The following is a 17,819-nucleotide window of genomic DNA, read 5'->3' as shown; positions in this document are numbered from 1 at the left end:
CGATTAGGTGCAGAGCAGGGTCCCAGGATCTAGGAGGCTTCTGGGTGGAAGAGCCGCACAGAGACAGGCTTAGGGTGGAGCGAAGGTTCCAGGCCTGCGGGCAGATTCTCTGAGGAGGGGCAGCCTAAGGAGATTCATCTGCGAAGGGTGAGGCTCCCAGGCCCAGGAGGTAGGGCCGGGCCCCTGGGAACTTTGCAGAGGAAGGCAGCCCAGCCCAGGCGGTAGCTGTAAATTGAGGGGAACCTCTAGGAGGGAACTGACCAGCGAGACCTCCCCACTGGGTGAGTCTTCCCTGACGGGTGAGGCTTCCCCACAAAGACGGTAAAACCAGAGACACAGGCCCAAACAGGCCTTGCCTCAGCCCGTAGCCTAGTTCCCCTTTGGATGACCATTGGTCAACAAGTGGAGGCACCTCTGCCCACTAGCAGGGAATATACCCCACCTGAAGGCCACCACTCCGAGAGAGGCAGATTCCTTGTGGAGCACTGCATTATCAACTTCCTCCAAGACTTCAGCCTACTGAAGGCTAAGGGGGGATATATATATAGAAATCTTCAGGGACATTGTAAGTCAATAAAGGAAATCTGCAATATCTCAGCCGTCCACTGATACCTGAACAATATGAGAAAACAAGGAAAGAAAATGCTGCAAACAAATCTAGATGTTACATCAATAAAACCCAATGGCAGCATGGTAGAAGAAATGACAGAAAAGGAGTTCAGATTGTACATAATTAAAATGATCAGGGAAGCAAACGATGAGATGAAAGAGCAAATGCAGGCATTGAATGATCGCACCAATCGACAGTTAAAAGAGCAAATACAGGAAGCAAAAGATCATTTCAATAAAGAGTTAAAGACTATTTAAACATTTTGGATTAAAGAAAACTATAATGGCTAACCAACAATCTACAGTTAAGAAATTTCTTTTATATTTTGCAAAATGTTTGCAGTAAAAAGACAGTTCCAATTATGGAGAATGATAGAAAACAGTCTTTGCTTTCTAGGAGATTGTAGACAGAAAAATATACAATGTAGTTCACAAAGCAGAATTGCTCAAATGTAAAGTCTTAGAAAATGTTTCACAGTTTCTCCATCCATTCATCTGTTGAAGGGCATCTAGGTTGGTTCCACAATCTAGCTATTGTGAATTGAGCTGCTTTAAACATTGATATGGCTGTAGCACTGTAGTATGCTGATATTAAGTCCTTTGGGTATAAACCAAGGAGTGGGATAACTTAATCAAAGGGTCCATCTGAGTTTTCTGAGGAATCTCCACACTGCTTTCCAGAGTGGCTGCACCAATTTGCAACTCCAACAGCAATGTAAAAGTATGCCTTTTCCCCCACATCCACGCCAACATCTATTTTTGTTTGTGTTCTTGATAACAGCCATTCTAATTGGATTAAGATGAAATCTTAGAGTTGTTTTAATTTGCATTTCTTGAAATTACTAGAGATGTTGAACACTTTTTCATATATTTATTCGCCTGCATATCTTCTCTAAAGTGTCTGTCCAGTTCCTTGGCCCATTTATTGATTGGGTTCTTTGTATTTTTGGTGTAAAGTTTTGTAAGTTCTTTATAAATTCTGGAGATTAGTGCTCTATCTGAAGTGCATGTGGAAAAGATTTTCTCCCATTCTGTAGGCTCTCTTTTCACATTATTGATTGTATCCTATGCAGAGTAAAAGCTTTTTAGTTTGTATCCATCCCATTTATTGATTCTTGCTTTGATTTCTTGTGCTTTGGGAGTCTTGTAGAGGAAGTCTTATCCTAAACCAACATAATGAAGATTCAGGACTACTTGTTGTCTATTAGGTGCAGGGTCTCTGGTCTAATTCCTAAGTCCTTGATCCATTTTGAGTTGAGTTTTGTGCAGGATGAGAGATAGGGGTTTAATTTCATTTTACTGCATATGGATTTCCAATTTTCCCAGCACCATTTGTTGAAGTTTTTGCTACACTTGGGTCTCTTAAAGATATATTTCAATATGACTGTACATATTTTCTTTCTTTGTTCTTAGTCAGAATTCAAAAAATATTTGAAACTCTTCTGGAAACTAGAGTTTATGTCAGAATTTTAAAATCGCCTTTTTTCATACAGTAGTGAAACACATTTTTAGAGCACTGTTGGGTTTGAAACATAAAGTACAGAGACTTTCCATCCAGCCCCACCACCACACATGTACAACCTTGCTTGCTATTTTCGATGACCCCATGTGGACACATCTTATCCCCCAGATTAGTTTAAAGTTCATTCTTATTGTCACATATTTTACACTTTTAATAATCATGTACTGATGTGTGTCTACCACTGTGACATCATACAAAATTACACCTTCCCTAAAAATCATTTGTCCTCTGCCTATTCTTTCCCCCTTTCCCCTTAAACCTGAGCAATCACAGTTACTTTCACTGTCTTCATAGTTTTGTCTTCTCTTTAATGTTAAATAGTTCAAGCGACAGAATATACAATCTTTCAGACTGGTTTCCCTTTCACGTGATCATATACGTTAAGTTTCCTCCATGAGTTCTCATGGTTTGATAGCTCATTTATTTTTAGTGTTGAGTAATAGTTCATTGTCTGCTGTGCTGCAGTTTATTTATTTATTTATCTACTGAAGAGCATCTTGATTGCTTTCAAGTTTTGGCAATTGTGAATAAAGCTGTCATAAATACCATTTGCGAGTTTTGGGGTAAATGTGCATTTTTAAACTTTTGGTGGGTAAACACCAAAAGGCATGATTGAGGGAACTATGCTAAGGGCGTGTTTGGTCTTATAAGAAAGTTCCAAACTGTCTTCCAAAGTGAATGCACAACTTCACCAGCAGTGAATGAGATTCCTGATATTCCACATTCTCACTAGCATTTATTGGTGTCAGTGCTCTGGACTGGGACCAATCTAATAACTATGCAGTAGCATTTCATTGTGGTTTGAATTTACAATTCCCTAATATTATATGATATTGAACATCTTTTTATGCGCTTACTTGACATCTATATACCTTGGTGAGGTTTCTGTGCAGGGTTTTTGTATATTCTTTCATGGTACTAGAGTTTGAAACCAGGGCCTTGCTCATATTAGCCAAGTGGTCTACCACTGACTACACCCTCAGCTCTTCTTTTGCACATTTGTAAGTCAGTTTGCTCATTTTCTTATTGTTGAGTTATAAGAGCACTTTGAATATATTGGTTAATACATTTTTATCAGATGTATCTTTTGCAACTATTGTCTTTGGCTTTATGGCTTGTCTCCTCAGTCTCCTGACATTGTTTTTACAGAAAGAAATTTTTATTTTAACAAAGTCCAGCTTATCAACTGTTGTATGCACGGATCATGACTCTTGTGTTTTACCTAAAAAGTCATAGCCATAGCCACAGTCATCTAGGGTTTGTCCTATGTTATCTTCTTGGATTTTTTAAGTTCATATTTTATATTTAATTCTATAATCTATTTTCAGCTATTCACAATCTAGTGGAGGATATAAGATCTGTGTCTATACACCTTTTTATTTTTTTGCATGCGGATGTCCATTTTGTTCTATCACCATTTGTTTAAAAGACCACCTTTGTATTTTTCCTTTATCAAAGATCAGTTGACTATATTAATGTGAATTGATTTCTGGGTTAATTGTTCCATTTCATTAACTTATATGCCTATTTTAGTACCAATACCACATTGTCTTGATTACCATTTCAAAATTGGGTAATCAGTTCTCTAAACTTGTTCTTCCTATTCTATATCAGGTTAGGTATTCTGTGGCATTGTTTTAAAACAGCTTCTAAATTCAATTGCCCCATGTTAGAAATGAGTTGGAAATACGAAAGTATTCAACACATCCAATTATGAAAAACATGAACATGAAACAGAGAAACATTTAATAGCAAGATCTCTACACAGTATAAAATATTTAATTTTGAATTTCAGTAACTTTACTTTGGATTCTTTCAACTTGTGGAAAATATTTTGGTGGGATTCCTAATTTTCTATGGGTAAAAAGGGATGAAACCAAAAAACCACTCTGTAAATCTAAACGTCATGAAGCTTCCACAAGTGAAACAAATAAAAAAACAAGATAGTACTCTAAAGAGTGCAAAATACAGAGCCTGTGAAAATACTTGAGGTAAAACATCTATTCATTTCAACATAAAATACATTTAAATTAAAATATACTTGATTTAGGAAAATTTGCTCTGAGTTACCATTTTCTTTAACATATGTAGAGAAAGTATTTTCCTATTTGAAAATAGCATGGTCTACAGAGAAAAAGCCAAATGTTTTAAAACATACTTATGTAACAGAGAAGAAGATTGTTGATGATTTAGAAATCTCCAAATACAATACGCTGATTTATTTTTCAGTTTCTCTATCCTTCCCAGTCTTCAAGAGAATTTGGAAAATAAATATTCTCTCTTGGTTCCACTATTTTATGTTCTTGCTCTCAGGAGAATGAATCAATTGCCTTTGGAATAGTCAGAAGGTTGTCATTTTTCTCCCATTACTTATTTTTACTGAGAAAGAAAGAAACGTATAGATCATCAGCAAAATGGCAGATCCTGATTAGGGGAAGGCCTGTCTAGGGAAATATGTTGCTGTAGGTTGTCTGTTTTCCTTTTGGTCAAATATTAATCATTATCAGGGGCCCCCATCTAGCCCTTAAGGAAAGAGTCCCAGGACTTTGAAAGGGACTCACTGAGGCACATCTGCTGGAGGAACATGCTGTGTTGCAGACTCTTTGTCTCAGGGCTTAGCTCTGCTCAAGTTAGGGTTCTATGACACCCAGGCATAAGCATCTTTGGATTTATTGTGACTCTTATGTGTGATTTTTCTCTTGGGTTCTGGACTCCATGGGATCAATACAGATACCCTCTCCTTTTCTTAACTACTCCAAGACATTAATAAAGAGTTCAATAGCTTCCAAATATCAGCTAAAACATTTAGCCTTTGGCTTTTGGGACTGGCTTATTTCACTTAACATGATAATCTGTGGAAGCTAACCCACAATAATGGGGGAAGGGAAAGAATAGAAATTCAGTAGATTAGATAAAGGGGAATGAAGGGATGGGAGTGGGGACAGGAATAGGAAAGACAGTGGAATAAATTGGATATAACTTTCCTATGTACATATGTGAATATGCCACAGTAAATCCCACCATCCTGTACATCCTCAAGAACGAGGTCCTAATTAAAATAAAATATAGTCCATGCTTGTATAATTATATCAAAATTGACTCTACTGTCATGTATAACTAAAAAGAACCAATAAAAAATAAGAGTACAATAGTCTCTGTGTTACCCTGCACCCATCTTCTAAACCTTCCTTCCTCCTCAGGGTCCTTAGCAATCTCCCACTGAATCTGAAACCAAGAATTCTCTGTGCATAATGTCATGCTCCTTTCTATTCAAGTTGCTTTCATTTGTCCTCTCATAAGAAAGGACATGATAATTGATCTCACAGGAAGGTTTCACTAATAATGACTTCTTACATGGATTTGGCAGAAGAAATCTGTTCTCAGAATGTAGTGTAACAATACAAATGAAGGAATGAATCCCTTGATAGGAATGAATAATACTGAATAACTTCAGTATTATTTCAATAACAAATATTATTTAAGACTCATTTATATTCAAGATTTTGTATAATGCAAAGGGAAACATACATAAGGATGATTCTAACAGAGAGAGATATATATTCTTTAGAAACTTATCTGTTTATGTATATATATGTATAGTCATACAATTCATATACACACACATATATATATATATATGATCGTGCATAAATATTTATATAAAATTATTTTTAAACCCAGAATATTCTATTTGGCATATTGATGAAACTGATTCATGCTAAGTCTTTTTAAGGAAATTGAGAGTTCCACATGCCAAATGCAGAAGAGAAGTATGAAGGTAATAAACAGGAAATAGGTTCAGGAAGTACCAATCTAGCAGACTGTCTCAGTGTCAAGGAATTTGCCAGGGCAACGGGCAGGATAGCAGAATTATAGAGTTCTTAAATCTTGTAATCTACAATAGACCTGTTTAGATAAGGGACAGTAGTCTTCAATTGCATAAATTAGGACAAGATTGAAACTGTGAAAATGAGCAAATAATAATGACTGTTTGCCTTCCATGGACCAGGGATAGCCTTATCATTACAAAAGAAAGAACAATATGAAATGCAGACAATATGTAAAACCAGCCACCTCCATGCAAGACTGCCCTATCTTTGACCTGGTAAGTTCTCATCTAACTCATCTTTATGAGAGTAATAACTTTGAATTAGGAAATATTTGAAAGAGGGAGCACAGTGATTTTGGTAATTAATGGAATAAATTCAAAGAGAATTGTGGTAATTGTATTTGGTATTTAAATGTAGATCATCTTTCAATTACTTTGCCTTCTCACTAATTGCCCTGTGAGATGTGTGAAGTGTTTTAAATCTCAAGAGTTCCAATGACTCATATGAAAGGAAATTTTGGATTTGATTTGGATTTAAAAGTTTTCTGAAATATGTAACTGGGCAGAGTAATAAATCAAATTTGTATTTTTTTTGACTGGTCAGGGAATAAGATGTTCTGGTTGATTGAACATGTAGGTTAGTAGATAATTAGAATATATACAAACCATGAGCTAATTGTGTATGTTCAACACTTCGAACTGAAACGAAAGTGAAAAGAATATAATCTTTTTCAAAAGTTTATAGGCCAGTTGAAAATTTTTATTGCTTCTTATATTTTCATATAAATGTCACTCATTCCTTATCTCACTTAAGCATTTTCTTAACTGAACTAACCTAGCCTCAACTGATTTCTTATCTGTAACATCAGTCCTCTGCTTGTTCAGAAAGTTTCTATGTTGGCATCAATGTAACAAAGCTTATCCTCTGTTCTATACTGGGATTGCTTTCAACTTCTGCAGAAAATAAAATTTCATGAAGACATATCAAGAAGAATAAATTTTAATGTATATTTATAGTACATGATTATGAATGCACCCTCAATGTTCCTTATTTTAATAATAATTTTATTATTGGTGTATGTGGAAGTTTTATTCTTTTCAACAGTTATTAGAATTGTTCACCATTTTCCTCAAATCCTCTTCAGCTTCCTATTATCATGTCTCTCAAATGATCAAAAGACCTTGCTTCATTTTTCATGAAGAAGAGATTGGGTAACATGAATACATTTGTCCTCCTATACCTACCTGCACATTGACCTGCATCTGCCCCAGTTCTTATCCTTGTCTCTGTACTCTCAAGGGAAGGTTAGCTACTCTTCTGTTTATTCATGAAAGTCATTTTCAGGAAGCATAATTCTGCATGCTGTCTATCGGCTGCACCAGGCAAGTCAGCAGCTTACAAATTCAGAACCAAAATATCTCATGCCTTTTATGAATTCAGGCTCCAGTTCTTTTTATTGCTCTGGGCTTCTGACTTCTTTTTTCTGTCCCCACATCATATTTTAAAAACATATCATGCTCTAAGTTGTTCTGTGTGTCCAAAGCTTCATAGTAACTTATCTAATAAGACAATGCTTACTGTGGGTGGATAAGTTCCTATTGTATCACAACTTGCAAATTGATATAATTCTTTGGAGCTATGCATACATGTAGTCAAATATACTAAGACCTGTACATATTTATAAGAAGTTATATCTCTACCCTTGAAAGAGGGTTGAATATATAAAGTGCATATTTTTAAACAAAGGATAGAAAGATAGGAACGAAGGAAGATGATAAAATTATTTCCCTTACTTTTGTTACATTTCTAACTTCTCTGTCCTTTTTCATTAACAAATTAGGAAGTTCTCTAATTTACAGATTTGATAACTTCTGTTAAAAGTGAATTTTCTTAAAGAAGCCTTCCTTTCAGAATAATGTCAGTAAATTTTGGTCATTTAGAACACATGTTTTATAAAACAAAATAGTTGTTACATCTCAAATAATTCTTACATACAGAACTATACAATAAGAAGTTCATGAATTATATTTTTTCTATTCCCATACAAACAGCAGCAACTACTCTTCTTTTTAAAATACTCACATAAGTTTAAATTCAGAAAATGACAAAATGAAAAATATTATTGGATTTTTGGAGAGAAATGCTTATGGTGTTCAAAATATCCTTTACTCCATTAAAATGAAGTTGTTTGATTTTCTGCTTTGATAACTGTAAAGTTCTGGCAAGCTTTTTTTTAATTGAAGTATGGCTTGTGATTGTGAAAATACTGAGTGTAGCAAATGACATATTTCAGCAATACATAACTATTAAAATTATAACAAAAAATATTAATTATGTTATAATCATCAAAAGTTATTTAGAGTTCTTATTTTCATAGCTAATCTGACCTATTTATAGGAGAAGTGTATTAGACATTTTGAGCTAGGAATTTTATTTCTTTTTATAGTTAACACATACCAAATACTTCATTCTAACTTATGAGGTTCTATTTGAATTTACATGAAATACCTTCCAACCTTTTCATTTTATTCTAAAGATCAGACATGTTTTAAGATCTCTATTACTTACGCCCTGGGGTACCTTCAAGAAAGACTGATTTCTTTGACCTCTATTTTCTATATATTTTCAAAATAATAAGGTGAAGATCTTCTGAGTTCTTAAAGGGAAATATTGTCCTAAAGCCCCAGGAGTTTAACGTATTAAAACTCTTCATATAAATAAATATGAGGGAAATAATTTTATGACAACTGATTCCTAAATTAATGACATTTTGATTATTTGTTTTATAATAGTTTCGAGGACAGACACCCAAATACTACTTAAGGATGGAAGAACTCTGTATTTCAGCTTTCAAGGATGCTGGCTGCTGATGCATCAGTTATGAATCCCTGGCTAGGAAAATTGTCCATATCAAATAATTTATGGATGGGATAGAACAGAGGCCTAAGTTCTTGCCTAGATGGAAGACAGTTCTATTAATGTCATTCAACTTCCAGAGCTTCCAGCAGGATTGAGTTCCATGTAACAAATGCATGGAGTTCAACTTTTCCCTCTGCCAATACATGCTTTCCTCATTCCCTCAATCCAGAATCCCTAACAACTACAATAATCCTACTGTATGCAAATCTCAGAGGTGCAGAGTTCATTTTCCTGGAACCCCAACCTGTGCAATTAATGTCCAAAGTGGTCATAGGGAGTAGATCTTAAAATGGTCATAGGAAGCAGATCCTAAAATGACATTTAGAAGCTACATGGCAATTAGGAAAGGCAATTGTTAAAAATTTCAAGGATAGTGAAATTGAATGTGACAATGATAAAAGGAAATGCCCTTGTCGGGCATTTGTGTAATATCTTAGACCAGTTCTTATAAGATAATTATAAGGATTATAAAATCATTTACCAGTTGCTAAAATAATTGATACATTAGAAAAAGTCAAGGAAAAACTGACAGTGATGAGTCAATAATTTAAAACTCTTTATCTTTCTTCACATGGGGGCTTCCTTCAGCCAAAGAACAATAAAACTTCAGATCAGGCCAATATTGTCTTTATAGCAAGAGAAGAATTCCAGAAGTTGAGTTCTCAAGAGGGAAAATCAGATACACATAAGGTTGCAGAACCCACTGAGAAGTAGTAAGACTCTCAGACATGTGTGAGAACATCTGGGTGGCTGTACTAAAATGTTTTAAATCTCCAGAGTTTCTCAAACTCTGAGACTATTGAAGTTGCTCACTTTCTTAGTTGCTTAAGGATGATTAATCCCACTGGTGTTCTGGTAAGTGCTTAACAACTATCTGAGTCAAAAATCAAACAAATGAGCAAAGTTTGGATCTGTAGCATTTGGTGATTTGCATATTCTAAATAAATACTCACACCAGGATTGAATTCAAGCAACAAACAGTTCAACAATTGGCTCCCAAACTCCTGATTTGATTAGTAAGTGTCTTTTATGAACTTGTACAAGCATGCTCCAGTACAAATGAGCCAGATAACATGTCTCTTATATAGAATCTCCTCTCCTGGCTACCAGAAAAACACTAGACCACAATGTAAGTCATACCAGAATGTGGTTGCAGAAGTACCTGGTTAAGAAAGAGAAAGAAATTTATTGTGCAGGAGTTATATGACCTTGGCAATATGTACTCTCAAACACAAACACTGAATAGATTGGACAAATCAACTATACACTAAGACATAAGATTATAGGATGTTGGAGTAAGGGAGATGGGCCAGAATATAAATTTGATAAAAGGGAGTTTACTGGCATAGGAGAACTTTCTTCTGACGCAGAGTTTAACATCTGACAAAGACCTTGAAGGATGGCTGAAACATCGTGGGCATGGTTCATAGAGGCTTGAAAAAAGCAAATACTTACAAAAAGTGAAATGGAAATCCCAGAATTTCCATGTTGGATGAACAAAAGACTCAGAAAGATATACATAGCGAGGACCATTTCTGCCATGCTGCTTGACAAGGTCCCAGCTTGGGGAAGGGCTTGGCAAGACCACCATTCCAGGAAACTGCCGCTTGTCATCTCTCCTAGGGATTGGGTGTTTTCTTGTAATTATCATACTTATAACTATGCAAGTTCAATTCATATTCCCTGGATTGATGTGATAAGAATTTAACCTCAATGAGTCTGCGGAGCTTGGGGGAAGATGAGGAATACTTTAAAAAATGTACCAATATCACACATAAGTTTGTAAGTACAGAATTTGAGGGGTTCTTCAGAAAACTAAAGTTACAAGAATTGCTTGCTCCTATGCTGACCACACTTGCCCCAGTTAATGTTTTACCAGTAAAGTAACCTGACAAACAAAACAGGAGACTTGTCCCCACAGCACTAGGACCACCCTATTTAGCTTACAGGATTGGGGGACATTTGTGGTATCCACCTAGAGGGAAACAAGCAAATAAGTATATGGACTCATCTCCCAAGATCCACCTCTTCCCTATACAGGAGTATACAATGAAATTGGTGAATGAATAACTAATATTAATGGTAAATGGACAAATGTCCAATATTTGTCCTCCCTTCAAAGACTTGGCCTTCAAGGGCAACCCTGGAAATGTAGGACTAAGGAACAAAGAAACAGTATACACAAACAACTAGAAAAAAATATTATCTTCAGATCAAATGCCCTCATTGCGTGTTAACTGGTTATTAGTAGTTTAGGCTGGTTTAGGTCTCACATGTATATTACAGTAGGTAGAGGATAAATCAATAATATAAAGCACTCACACTGATTGTTTGGCAGTAAAAAACCTAAGTTAGTCTTAATTGAGTTTGTTTAGGTAATAGAGTAGACCTTTAAGGTTAAATCAAAAATATAATAATATGAGCTAAAGATTAAGTGCATGTTTTGCTTAACAATTCAGTAAAATTAACTTAAAACAAAATAGAGTCATTATGCTGACAATAGGTCTGACACAAAAGGGTAAACAAAGGCCAGTAGGATGAAAAGAGGAAAATATCTTTCACTGTAATATGCTTATGTGAGTAATTTTAAGTAAATATAAAAAGTTGACCTTAACGTACCCGCTATGTGTTAGACACCTGTGGGAAATGGTGGTTAATGACAAATCTTGTGGTAATTTCTATATAATTTGTATTTTGTTTAATTCTACTTTACTTAATACTGTAAAAGAGGAGCTAAAATAAATCTGAGCAGCACTTGCTTCAAGTTACTCCAGGGGTTCATGTTGTTCCTCTGCGCTGACTCCACCCATCCTTCAGGAACCTGTGAGTTGCCGGAGCTGGCTCCTGGCATGTACACCTCATTCTATACCCAACAAGTGATGACAGTCCATGGAAGGATCCAGAAGACTCTCCATTTACCCAAATGATAGGAATGCACTAATAAGTGGAATGAGTACTCTTGAGAAACTGATTGGTGATTATTCTCTGGAGGTCAGATCTAAGATGAGAAATGCTTTTACAGGTTTGGGTTCTCTGAAAGCAAGGGGAATCATAGGATTTCAAAATAAAACAAGTCAGAACCTTGATAGACAGTGGCAAGGTTAGGGAAGTTATCAAGAGAGTGGCAGACAGGATATCAAACCCCCAGAAAACTGTGGCCATGCATTAGAGAAAGTATGACAAGTACAATGGAGGCCTTGACGAGATATGTACTTCAGGACTTGACGGTGAGTTGGTGTTGGCATATGTTAAAAAGATTCAAAGGTCTGTCATCAAGTATTGCTTTAGGAATCCAGTGGACTGGGACATTACAGAGTATGCTCCTAAAAATAATCCACATAAACACTTCTTCATTTTCTAGGGTAATCACGTTCTATCCTTTGGAAACTTTCCCAAACCAATTCATTGATGGTTTAAAATACTGCCTAATTTGAGTTCCTCTAAACACAGAAACTGGTTCTGAAGCATATGCAGATTGTGATGCAGGACATTCTGCCTTATGGATTTTATAACTTGATATATTAATAAATATACTTGTTAGGGGGGAAAGTGGATTGCATAATATATGGCAAGCCACAATGGAAGAATCACAATTTAAACTTGCAAAATTTAGAGCAAGATGATTCAGTCTATAACAGATCACATACCCCTCAGAAAATAGTTTGTGACATTGACAGGCCTCCAAAGAGAGGGCATACCTAGGCAATGGACAGCAAGATGTAGCCAGAGTTCCCATCCTGTCCTGGATTCTGTCAGACTCACCAAGTCAAGTCTGATCAAACCTAGCAGAATTCATCATAAGATGGAAGCAAAACATCTGGGATCACATTTGAACCTATCAAGAAAATAGAAATATGCCACACGACTATTTTGCTTGAATTCCCATGTCATATACCACAATCATGCCCGTGTCTCTCCAGCACTTCACATGTATAGTCATTTAGTCTTTATGGTAGATTGACAAAGAAGAAAAGAAGCTAGATGTGAAACAGGGAGGGTCAATATGTGAGTGGAAGCTAGAAAGAAGAATGAGCTGCACTTCAACCCTCCTCACGGATATCTTCAAAAGATCATGGCTAGGGAACATCTTCCCCATAGGCAGAGCGATGGTCAGTAAGTCTGAGATCTAAAGTGTATGGTGGGAGAAGTATTCTGAGGGGAGACTACAGAAATAGTTGCAGACATTGCCCAAGGACTTATTTATTTACTCAGGGGCTTAGGAGGAGAAAAATGGGAACATGGGATAAAATGTTTGGGGGATGAAGAACATGGACAATTGTGTAGGAATTCACACATGGCATGATGTGTGAGAGCATATCATGGAAAAGATATTTTACGTACTAGTAAACTAATTGTCTGAACCAACTTACATCAGGCAGCCTTTGACATTGGCCACTTCAGTACCAGCACTCTAGTTGATAGTATCTGGTGCTATCAAGAATGGAGGCTACCTGAGGGCCTGATGGATATGATGTGCTTCCAAGACCAAGGTTGCTCTAGCTACTCTACTGCAAAAAAATCCAAAATTCCAGAAAAAAGAAACAGTGCTCAACCCTTTAAATAGCATCATTTTTTAGAAAACCAATAACTTCTGTTGTGGTAAATTGATTCAACTGGAATATTTCACCCTATTGAGTTAGAAAATTATCTTGACTATATTCAGCATAGGAGTATGTCTTTCTTTCCTGCCTCCTAGACCTCAGTCAGCACCACTCTTGGATAACATAAAACATGTTTGATCCACAATCACATGATACTACATAACCTCCTATCAAACCAAGGAATCCATGTTATAGAAGCAGGTACATGGGTATTCATTCACTGGTCCTATCTATAGTACTGCACCTTCCAAATGTTTCCAACATGTAGAACAATAGTATGATATGATAGCAGGTACACTGTGGTACAATCTCATAAATGGTGCCTAAAAAACTTGAAGATCCATCTTCCAGGTTGTATTATGAGTCTTAAATGAGAAATTATTATGATGTTTCATCTCCAATGTATATAATTCATATTCAGAGACTAAACAAGTAGAAGATATAATAGTCTCACTTACCATCATTCTCAGTGACCCATTTGGGAAAATAATGCTTCACTTCTCCATTGAGCTCTATAAATGGAATGCAGTATTTCCATTCCAGGACAGAGCAAGTATTCCATTAAACTGTAATCTATGGAACCCAGTCACTTTGGACTCTGTGTGCAAAGAGACCTATAGAAAAGTAGTGGGTTAGAGTTTCCATCTTGGCATGAAAAATTGACTCTAATTATAATGAGGAGATAGGTCTAGTCTTAATGAATAGATGTTGTGGCTTGTCACTGTGTAAGATAGTGTTCAACCAGAGGAGTAGAATCAGGAACAGGTTATCTATTAACTTAGATATTTATTAGATGTATGTTTAGTAGAGATATCTATCAAGTGGCCTGTTGTAAGGAATCAGCTTATATAATCATGAGACTGACTAAGAAAGACCCAAATCTATAGGACAGGCTGCCGAGAAGGATAGGCAGGGCATGGATTTAAACCGTTATGCACAGGTGGAGTTTCTTCTTCAAGGAAGCTGTAGTTTTGCTTTTAAGGCCTTTCAATTAATTGGATTGTGTTCACACAATTATTAAGTAATCTTAGTTACTTAAAATCAAATGAATTTGAACTTTAATAAACATCTGCAAAATGAATTCACACTAGAAATACGAGTAGTGCTTTAAATCAGTAACTGAGGACTGTAGACTAGCCAAATTTATACATTAAAAAGTGTTACAGACACCCATATTCTATCAAGACATGGGAGGGTTCAAAGCTGGGTCTAGGAATTTCTCTCAGCTAACAAAAGATGCTTTGCTTGGGGTTGTAACAGTCACCCCATGATTGGTCCTTTTGGGCTCCTTATAAGCAAGAATTTGGGGGCAAATTCTCAGAATAGCACAGTAAGAGAGAAAGGATGCTGATTAGGAAGAGATAGATGTTGAACTGCCCTGCAGTGGTAACAGTGGCCTTAAACACCACCACTGAGAGTCTTTTCAAGCGAATTTATGGCACGTATATAATTTATAGTACAATTTTTATTTTTAATAAACATTTTATTCTCCTCCCATATTAAATTCCCAAAGAATTCAGAGGTGGAAAAATGCACTATTAATTTAAATCTGAACAGAAATAAGAATGAGTGATTCCCCAGCTAACAATTTCAGAAAGAAAAAAGAATTCTAGATTAGTAACAAAATCTATGAATGTTCACTTAGTCCTTAACTCTGTAATTGTTAGGAATTGAAATTTTCTATCCCAGTCAAGATTCTCTGGCACAGTGGCCACCGTGGGGTGGGATAGTTGTTCACAAACTCTTGTCTCAGCAGTTATCTCTCTTTGTGAATGCAGTCACTATCTGAATCACTCTATTGTTGGGTTATAAGGTGATGTTTCTGCATGTATCCAATACTTCGTATCATAAAATTAAAAAGAATAACTGCCCTTTTGCGGTTACCATGAAATTTGTCTCAGAATACTTTTTGCTGCTTATAAAAACTACCTCCTAGCCTACCATGCATCATGCTTGCTCCAAGATAAGCTGACCCTCCCTGCAAGGAATCATGATCCAGGATTCCTATAAGAAAGCATCATCCAGGAATGAGAGATCTGTCATCAAGTCCTGGGCTCTGCACTGCTCCTGGAGGTCCTGCTGTCAAAGTGAGGACTAGAGCTCTTATTTACAAAGATATTTCCTATCCTTCAAAGAAGAGTTATGACCCGGGAAATCCCTCATCTACCATAGCTCGGGAGAAGCTGTCTTTCGATGAGTCTTAATTTTCAACTACGTAGAGGGACAGCCCCATTTATCAAAATAAACAAGCAAACAAATCAACAAACAGAAAAGATTCTCTCATGGAGGAGGTGAGATATTTCTTCAAGTCCCACATCAGTGTCAAAGATGTCAAAAGAATAGTATGCAAAGCTAGGGTTCTTACATTTTAATTCTCTGCTGCAAAAATATCTGGTGACTTATTTAAATTCAAAATAAACACATATTTAGTCAAATGACCCATACACTTCAGGACAATACTTTAAATATTTCACTACATGGAAATGAAAGATTAAAATGAGTCCTGGCGTGCTACTTATTAGTTCTATGATCGCTTGTGTGTCACTTTTCTCATTTTCCTATCTTTGAGATGATAGTAATACTTCTGTGTCCTTTTTGTCAAATTATGTGCATAAAAGAATTTTGTGAAGTTTTCTACAAATCATTGGTACGGTCATTGCCATATTTACTTAATGGCAATGAGTTGAGACACACACTTTCTTAAGTACTGGACAGTGTATAGATTCAAGCTAAATTAGCATATAGAGATTGCTGACTGTGGAAGTTTATTGGGAAGAAAAACAGGTCACTTTTTGAATAAAAACCTTTATTTTTCTGAGATGAACAAGCATATTCAAGAATAAAACCACAGAGGTTTTTATATTTGCTCACCTTTCTTAAAAGCAGGGATAGCTGATACTTACAAATAATTTACACAATAATGGATTAAGAGTTTGGTGTTATAAATGAAAATAAGATAATTTTTACTTTTTAAAAACTATTTTAATACCCTTTTCTGAGTTTCCAATTTGAACTTCAGAAAAAATCATAGGGTGATGATCCATGGAGTACATACAAAATAAAGCAGACAAACCAGAGAAGAGCCAACTGAACGGTTTCCCTAGCAACGACGATCTATAAAAGCAATTTCCCCCGCTTTTACTTTTTTTCCTGTGGGGGGAAAAAACCAGTAAGCTCTAATATTTATATCAGTAAGTTAACAGAATCTAATCTGAGCTTGATCCATTATGACAGACAGTGGGTGGTATAAATACCAGAAAAGATGCTAAATTCAGGCAAGCTGACAAATCTTTAGCATTGCCTCCGATGTCAGATGTCTCTAGATGCCTGGAACATCTCTACACTGGAATTTGAGTCATATGTGTCCCACTATAAAAGGTTCAGGAGAATGCGGCCCTATCATTCATGAATAAAGATAAGCCTTCTGGTATAATTTCCCCCAATGTAAATCATTAGTCCATTCTGAATAGGGTAACCACTAATTGTGTTCTCACAAAACTACTGATCCATAAATTATATATACATTCTTTCTGCACATGGCCATGTATTTTATTTCCCAAAATTCAATACCATATGTTTTAGTTGTTTTACATCATTGTGACCAAAAGAGCTGACAAGAACAATTTAGAGGAGGAGAGATATATTTTGGCTCATAGTTTCAGAGGGTTCAGTTCATATAGGTTAGCTTCATTGCTTTGGGTCTGAGATGAGATGTAAGAGTGTGTGGAGCAAAGTTGTTCACCTCAGGACAGCTTAGAAGTGGAAGGAGAGGAAGAGGAAGAAGCCAGGGACAAGATATAGTCCCCAAAGTCTTTCTCCCAAGTTTCCTTTTCTTTCTACTAGGTCCTACTTTCTGCAATTTCCACTACCTCCCAATATCCCATTCAAATTATGAATTCCTCTATGGATTAATCCTCTGATGAGATTGGAGGCCTCATGATTCAATCACTTCCCATGGGTTCCACCTCTGAACACTTCACGTTTGGGAACGAATCCTTCAACACATGAATCTTGGGGTGGGGGAACACTTCTTATTCAAACCATATGCCATTATTTCTCTCAATCCAATAAATCATGAAGAATAACAGAGTGGAAATTCCAACTTAAAAACTATTATTAGGAACCTTTCAGTCCCTTTGAATAGATGTATGTCATGGTGTTTTTCTCCTATTTAAGTCTTAAGCTTCTTCAAAGTGACCAGTGTCTTCCAACTACATTTGTAAGCTTTTGAGTTAGGTATTTCATAATAGTGCCATCAGGTCAAGTAAGTGTCTTCCTAAAAATGTCTATGAAGAAGCAGTGATTCGCTATCAATAAGTAAAGTTAGAGAACATCATT

The sequence above is a fragment of the Sciurus vulgaris genome (assembly GCF_902686455.1).
Source record: "Sciurus vulgaris genome assembly, chromosome: 11".
NCBI classification, from domain to species: Eukaryota; Metazoa; Chordata; class Mammalia; order Rodentia; family Sciuridae; genus Sciurus; species Sciurus vulgaris.
The sequence above is the reverse complement of the archived record's forward strand: the minus strand, read 5'-3'. Positions refer to the sequence as shown.